We start from the raw sequence: 8,718 nt of genomic DNA, 5'->3' as shown, positions 1-8,718 counted from the left end.
ACAGAAAGTGTTGTTTCCCACCACCACTTTACCCTGAAAAAGATATATAAAAGGTTATGAATGTAAAAAAAAAAAAAGGCGCTATTATTTAAAGCACAATCTTTATGAAGTACCCGAACATGAGGGGAAATGTGGACAAAACAATGAATTACAGTCTGTTATAATGAGACTGAACTGAATTATAAACAACCTTTAAGCAGTTTTTTTTTCATTAAGCTCACATTTTTGTGCTATTTCTTTCTTCAGAGATTCCCTCCCATACAGAAAGCCCACATTCATATCTTCAGGTAACACAGAGTACATGTCAGACTTAATAATATTACTTCAGCGATAGTTTCAAGGTGTTGCTTTATTGTATGTCTCGTACCATGTCTTTCGGTTGTGCTGTTCTTTTTACATCTCGTTACAGGAGACGAAGCAGACTGAAAATGTTTTGTCATTGTCTCCTTTCTATCTCCTCTTTCTTTCATCTTTTCTCCTATTTTTTCTTTTTTTTCTTCTGTTTTTCTGCTCTTTTTACATTGCAGTGTCCATATAAACTGTAAAACTCCCTGCATAATTATAATAAAGCAATTTATTTGCATCAAACAAGTTGAGCAGTATGGCAATTGCCGTACTGCTACACTTGTGAAAGTAAAATCTGTTGGGCTTTTTTTGGCATCAAGACAATTATTGTTATTGCCACATTGCCAGACAGGACACTGTTAAAAAATAAAAAAAGCACATATTAAAGTTTTTTTTCATTAAGCTCACATTTCTGTGCTATTTCTTTCTTTTTTTCTAAAGCAGGGTCGTCACCACCACTACATTAATGGTCTATGGTCTAAATTAAACTTTTTTTTTGCTGTAAGCAGAAAGAGTTGGCAATAGCGACAGTGGCGTTGGATGTAGGAGTTTGCCCTGAAATCGAAGGGTTGACGGTTCAAGCCCTGACTGTGACTTTCAGTGTCGTTGTGTCCTTGGGCAAGACACTTCACCTGCATTGTCTACTGATGGTGGTCAGAGGGCCCGGTGGCGCCAGTGTATGGCAGCCCCGCTTCTGTCAGTGAGCCCCAGGGCAGCTGTGGCTACAATGTAGCTTGAAACCATCAGTGTGTGAGTGTGTGCGTGAATGGGTGAATGAATGCAGTGTAAAGCGCTTTGGTCAAGTCTCTGAACTTGAATAAAGGCGCTATATAAGTACATGCCATTTACCATGGCCAGCCGCCACCTCTCTTTGCCCAGCGAACTTCCCCGATCTACCCCTATCCTCCTCTGATTCATTCCTGTCACATTCCTGTCACATTTTGGATTTGATTTAATTAAATCCTCTGCATGCCCCGATCAAATTTCAGTATCCATTATATTTAAAGACAGGTGCACAAGAAATCTAAAATAAACACGTCAACCAGCTGCAAACTAAAATCCGGTGACCATATTTGGCTTTGCAATTGTCGTGACAGCCCTCTTTTAGGAGACACACACTTAATGCACTTTACATCTTAATGCACTTTACATTCCAACAAAATCATACAGTGAAACTCATTCAAAGTTTTCTATCTAAGGAAAACCAGTTGATTGCATCTCATTGACTTAAACACAATCCCTCACACTAAGCATGCTTGTAGCAACAGTGGAGAGGAAAAACTCCTTTTTAACAGGAAGAAACCTCCAGCAGAAACAGGCTCAGTGTGAGCGGCCATCTGCTGAGGCCGACTGGGGTTCAAGGAGACAAAAGCAGAGAAACACACAGTCGGGCAGACGAGCTCCCATGTCAGAGGATGAAGAGAGCACATCCAGTTAGTCACAGTCAGAGAAACAGGACTACACTGAAAAACAGGCTGATCTTGAACATCTATACACAAATGTGGATGGTTTCACAGCCTGTATGCTATAGGTAGCATACAGGATCTAGCAACTAGCTTTCAAACAGTGCAGAACAAGAGAACACAAGCTTGAATGTGTCTCCTACTGGTCAGGAGAAATTAAACTCATAGCTATTACTTTTCAATATGGTGGTGGATCTGTGATGCTGTGGGCCTTTTTTAATTTCAACAATTCTGGGAATTTTCCCAGTGTTCAATTTTCAAAGTGCCCAGCATCATAACATCATAAAATACCAGGATGTAAGGATCTACCTGCTTACCTCTAAGGGTGTCTCACTGCAAAAAATCTATCAAAAAGTGTTTTTTTTCTTGATTTGCTTTATTCAAAAGGTTGCCAGGAAATGTAGAAGGTTTGCATAAATTATTTCCATTTACGTGTTTACTTCACACAAGCCAAGCGTCTTGTGTAATCAGTTGAGGAGAGATTAGGCAGCTGTCGAGAGTCAGGTACCACCCTCTGGTTTCTAAGCATCCACAAAGAGATGACTGACAGAACACACGGCACGGAAGTCAAAAATCTATTTATGGATTTCAGAGTCCTGTTGCTTGTCCCTTTCCCTCCATGCTCCTACGTTTCTGCTTCATTCCCAACCCCCGCCAAATCAATTCTATGCAGGGGTTTTATTGACTCAGGTAAAGGGCTTGTGATTCAGCAGTCGATGTCTGTGTCTCTGCAGAGGATGAAAGGGTGGAGGAGCAGGAGGGACAGGCAGCATTAATGCAGCCATTTAACAACGGTCAGCAGGTTTGTTTGTGCCCAAATTGGTGATTCCATCCATGCTTCATGCAGTGGTGTGTTAACATTAAGATGCATACCTTTTGGTAGTAAATGGCTTCATTGGTTGTTTTTTTTAAAGCTGAAGAAGGAGGCCTGAGCCTTAGGGTGCTTGGGGGCAGACATCGATTCTCAGGAACTGTGGAGCCACTGGTCTGTCTCCACTGGTGGGAAGAAGACTCCACTGCTCGACTGAGGAGCTACGATGGCCAGGGGCTACAGAGAGACAGGCCAGTGGGGGGTTAAATGGTAATGGTAGTTGATAGGGTGGGGTCAGGTTGGGAGGGGGTCTTCCTGCTCCTTTAATGATTAAAGGAGGATGTGACACTCTCCCTGGAGCCAAGAATCCACCCTCAGGTGCTTTAGTGCTACTGTCCTCGTTCCAGCCGCGTTATGTCGCCGTGCTGATATCCTTCTGAGCTGCTCCATTGAACCCTTGATCAAAGTTCTGATCACACCCTGCCAGACACTTGTCTCCCTGCTACAGTTTTATGTTTGTGTCTAATCCTCTTAAATCTTTTAAGACCTGATTGGTTTGGGTAAAAAACTAAATATGTCCTCCAGTGTTTAACACAAACAGAATCTCACTGCATAGATGCAAACCTTTTGCCTTAGAAACTGAACCTATTGCAAGTTCGATGAGAAAGAAATGTTTTTCCATTGGATAAACACTTGACAGTTTGCACCTAGGATCAGCTTTTATAATATAAACTGTAACTGCAGAAAATATTATATTACTGTACTAATACCTAGAGCAGTTATAACCTTAAGGGGACACAGATTTTTAAGAAACCCAAATTCAGAACCAGTTTGTAAGAGCGATGTACCTCGATACAAGGAGTCAAACTGTGGAACGAACTACAAAATGATGTTAAAAATGCCAAATCACTGCACATGTTTAAGAGAATGTTAAAGANTTAAGGGGACACAGATTTTTAAGAAACCCAAATTCAGAACCAGTTTGAAAGAACGATGTACCTCGATACAAGGAGTCAAACTGTGGAACGAACTACAAAATGGTGTTAAAAATGCCAAATCACTGCACATGTTTAAGAGAATGTTAAAGACTGGATTCTTGAAGAAGTATGGAATAGTATAAAGTGAGCCCATACTATCGTTGTTTAGTTGAGATTGACGACTGACTTTGTTTTTGTTGCAGAAGATAACCATTTTTTTGCCTGTTTAGTTTCAGAGCTGAGAAAAAAGGGGCAGATATAAGATTTTTTTCTTCTTTCTGCTGCCTTTCATTTCATTTTGTTTTAAAATTTAGAAATACATATGTAGTGTGTCTGTGTGTATATATATATATGTAATCTATACAGATGGATATGTAGGTATGTATGGACTGAGGTGTATTTTTTATTTTTTAGTATATCAAAAATTTGATAGGCTGTTTTTTTTTTGTATTCAATGAAATGAATGAATAAATAAACAAATAAAAAAATAAAATACCTTGACTCAGCGTCTTCATTTTAAGGCTGATGTTAAAAACATTTGCATTTCGTGTTAGAGGATAATAAGTAAGATGCAAGTAGAGTAGTTCGACACATATTCACAAAAAACAAAAAAAAAAAAAAGATAAATGCTTGTCGTCCTAATGGAGACTGTTACCCTTAAAGAGTTCAAATGTGTGCAGAAATTATTATTTAACCTCCTTTTAAAGGGATAATAGAATGCAAAACCGAGTTTCCATTGTCATAGATGAATAACGATAGTTCAGTGGATGAAATGGACGTACAGAGAAGTTCAAATGCCATCGACACCTCCTTTCTATGCAAATCTCACAATTCTAAACTTCCACCAAAAAACGGGCGAATTCAAACAAAGCACAGAATTGATGTCAATTTGGGGATGTTGCCTTTTTTGGTTCTGGCCTGTAGTTTTGTCAGACTTAACCCGACCGGAACGTAGTGACCTATGCACACGTGCACCTTTCAGTTACAAGCAAGATATACCAGGAAGTAAGATGAAGTAGAAGCTAGCACTGTGTATGCCTGAATCCCCCAAAGTATCATATGACCCAAGTATACAATTACAGTCACAGAGATTAAGTATTTTTGTCAGAATGTTTGTAATCTATTTTATGGAGCTGGGGTGTAGAGCACCAACAGTCTAGCATAGCTAGTTCTAGCACTTTACTGCAAGTAAACACAGTCCGGTCTAAAAAGGCCCAGTAAACCAAGGTATGAAATAAAAATGTTGCTACATCAGGCCTGGTGTAAAATAACAAACATTAAAGAGTTTGAAAATTACCAAAGAAATGGCTTCAATGCCAAATTGAATCTTTCAAAACATCCTTCTGGTACTATTTTTACATTTTTTTTTGCCATAGATGGAGAAAAATTTGGTACACCTGTAGAGGCCTACCTAAAAGTCTCTTCATGTCGTACTTTTTGACAAACAAGAAGTTAGCACCTTTAATTTTACATTTTGACTCAGATTTGGTTATTTATATTCTCCACATTTGCTCAAAGTTATCCTAGGGCTTTTGACCTACTGGCTTAATATTTGGTCAGTCTGTTCAGAAGGGGGTCTAAAGTTCTCAAAATTCTACGTTTTTGTTTATGCTAAAGGGGCGGAGCAAGACCTCAAAGTAGTCGGGATCAGACTGCAGGATTATAACTTCTACATAACAGAAGTTAAAGTCTTTGGACCAGAGTCTTTGAAAAGTAAGTTGATTAGTTAGTCACTTCATTTGGATGGGATTAAACTGACTTCAGGTAATAAAGTAAAAAATCTTTGTTATTTTTCATCAGGACCTGTCATTTAAATCCCATATCAAATAGGTTTCTAGAATTTCTTTCTTTCATCTGAGGAATATTGCAAAAAATTGAAATCTCCGGTCCAGAGATGATGCTGAGAAACTAGTCCATGCATTTGTTACTTCAAGGCTGGACTATTGTAATTCTTTACTATCAGGAAGTCCACAAACCTTAGCTAAAAGCCTTCAGCTGATCCAAAATGCTGCAGCTAGAGTTCTGATGAAAATTAAAGAGAGATTTATCTCTCCTATCCTGGCTTCTATTTACTGACTTCCTGTTAAATCCAGAATAGAATTTAAAATCCTCCTTCTCACATATAAAGCCTTAAATGGCCAAGCTCCATCTGATATCAGAGATCTGATTGTTCCTTATGTTCCTAACAGAGCACTGTTATGCTGCTACAGGCTTGAGGGCTGGTTATACTCCCCTAGCAGTGTGTCGCAGTGAGTTTGTTTTCGTAATCAATTTTTTTTAATTCATTTGTGCATTCAGTTCAATTTTGACCCTCCTTCACTAATGTTATTCCAATTGACAATCTTAATCTATTGACTGAATTTGGAAGTTGGCCGTAACATAGATTGATGTGAGGGATGAAAGTGTTAGACATAAAGGGTATCCTTTGTTGCTATTGTCAGGTTGTAGCGATTTGTTTTATTTTAGGCATGCTTTGCTCTGTTAATGTGCCGCTTTCTAGTGGCCTGTTATGTTGTCAGTTTTCAGAGAACATGCTCTCAGGCTCTTATGCTTACACACCACTTTCTTCTTACGCAAAAAAAGCCTGTCCACATTGGGTTTGAAATTGAAACCGAAAGGCTGATGCAAAGCAGATCAGTAGGTGGTGATAACACTAACAAGCTTGTCTTTGAAGCCGTTTACTATTCCCTCTTTTTTAACTATTCCCTTCCAATAATGTTTTTCATCTTATATGTTTCTGCTCCATTTTAAATTGTATTATCTTATTACTCACATGCATTGTAACCGTGACAAGACCTTACCAGCTGTAAAAAAAAAAAAAAAGAAAGGTCTACATTAAAATAAACTTTGTGCATATGGCTCAGCCAGGGTTCTTGCAGCTGCTGCTCAGATTTATGGAAAAAAAAAAACTCAGAAAAAAGATTTTAACTGTCATGATGGGCGGACAGATGGACCCAGTATTCAAGGAGAGACAGTCAGTAGGAAAGTTCAAAACGTTTATTAAATAAAACAAAAACTAAAGTGGAGCTGTGGCTCGCGGACACTGCAGGATGGGGAGCGGGGAACCGCTCAATCACAGAACTCTGCAGAAGAAACACAGGTAAGTGACCACGATCATCTGACAGATGATGGTTTTCTGAGTTGGCCACTTACCTGGTTTAACAGTCCAGTCCTAGAATGTCCCCAAGTGCTGCAGTTCCAGAGGACATGCTGGAAGCCGATCCTGGTCGGGGATCCAGATCAGGCAGGAACAGAAACAGGTGGAAGGATCCAGACTTCCAAGCATCTACAGGCTCCCAGGAGGGTTTAGAGTCTGACAGGGTCCGAAAGCGTGACCAGGTGGTCACACACAGGAGCAGACAGGATCAGGTGCAGATGAGAAGGCTCAGTGGAAGAGGGTAGCCGAGACAGGACGTGGAACCAGAACTTGATGCAGGACTTTAAACTGGTCTCCTGCCTGGAGCCAGGCTTACAGAGATAAAAACTGAACCTCCCCACATATAGAACCAAAAACCCAGAGGACTCCGCCGGGGAGGAACAGTGGACGATCAGGAGATGAGACAAACACTAAAACCCTCTTTTCACTGGCTGCCAGGATCCAGGACATGAAACAGAAATTTAGAGGATGAACAGAACGACTAACTAAGAGCAAACAATGATCTGGCACTGAATGCTCAGGCTGAACTGAATATAAACAGAAGAAACAGGTGAGAGGAATAAATTATAATTGAGGCTGGGAGGGAAAAGGGCAGGTGAAAGGAATGACTAATTAAGGAGGAGCAAACAGGCCAGATCATGACATTTAATAGTAACGTTACTTTTTTCTCATATTCTCAGATTTTTTTTCTTTTTATTTCATTTATTAAAAAATATATGATTTAAAAAAAAAACTATTCTAAAAAAATGAGGATGGATTTGAAAAACATAAAATTCAACAAAATAATAATTAGAAAAAATAAAATCTGAGAAAATAGCAACACCCTTTTTTTTAACCAAGACGTTTTTTAAAGTTTCATTTTTGGATTACCAAATTTCCATTTGCGAACTGTGCTCTCTGCTTGCAACAGCAATGGAACAAAGTTAAATCCATACTCTTTCAGCTCATGTGCTGCACAGTTGAGCTCGTTTATCTGGGTGAGCCATGGTGCCAGCCTACCTCTACCAGCCATATGATCAATACCGGCCTAACTGCCTAATCTCTGCTGCCATGACTCCCTGGCCCTCACATCAACCCGCTGCCTGACTTCAGGCTCATTAAAAATACATTAGATCAACATTGCATTGATTCCTTTTACTCGTTTCATTTGTTGAACGTCTTCCTTTGCCTTTCTTTGTTCTCCTATTCAGCTGTGTCATGATGTGGAATGGACAAAAAAAACCCAACAGTGTCAGGCTTGATGTCTCCTCTCTGTTGTTAGATTATGACAAACCAAATGACTCTATCTAATTCAGCAAAATACAGTTTGGTTTGAATATGGCTAATAGAAACAAAATACATACACAAAAGAGCTAAGTTGAACATGAAGTCCACAAATGACATTGTGTCTATCTTTGTCTTCACTGTGAATTCTTCATCTGATTTCAGCTGCATTCCTCTGGGAGATTAGTGATAGCGCTGAAGCTCACCTGATGAGTGTAGGGACAAGTCTGAACAAGCAGAGAGTCTCTGTCACAGCAGGCAACCACAGGGTGATGTACCGATTACCAAGCCTGCCATTTCTAAACGCTGCCAGATGGACTGTGTTTATTGTCAGATCCTTACAGTTTACCCTACACTTGCATTTGAAACGCACTAAACTTGTAGAGAAAAGCAAACGGGGACATGCAGTGAACAGTGAGGATGCATGAAAGTATCTCTGTAAATTTCAAGCTAGTTTAAATGTTGTGGCATCAATAGAAACACTAAAAAAACAGATAATTTAAATCCATATTATTTATATTTTCCTAAAATAAATAAATGAATGTTGTGACTTTGTTGTTGTACATTTAATCAAATAATTTCTCACTGTCATATGTTGTGCTGTGAAAACACACCAAACCTGCAGCATGTTCGGACAACAGTGTGATTCAAGCTCAAATCATTGTCAAAGAGTTAACTCCCCACACACATACACTCACCGGC

The sequence above is a fragment of the Cyprinodon variegatus genome, unplaced genomic scaffold, assembly GCF_000732505.1.
Source record: "Cyprinodon variegatus isolate N-32 unplaced genomic scaffold, C_variegatus-1.0 Scaffold120, whole genome shotgun sequence".
NCBI classification, from domain to species: Eukaryota; Metazoa; Chordata; class Actinopteri; order Cyprinodontiformes; family Cyprinodontidae; genus Cyprinodon; species Cyprinodon variegatus.
This window is presented reverse-complemented; position numbering follows the sequence as displayed.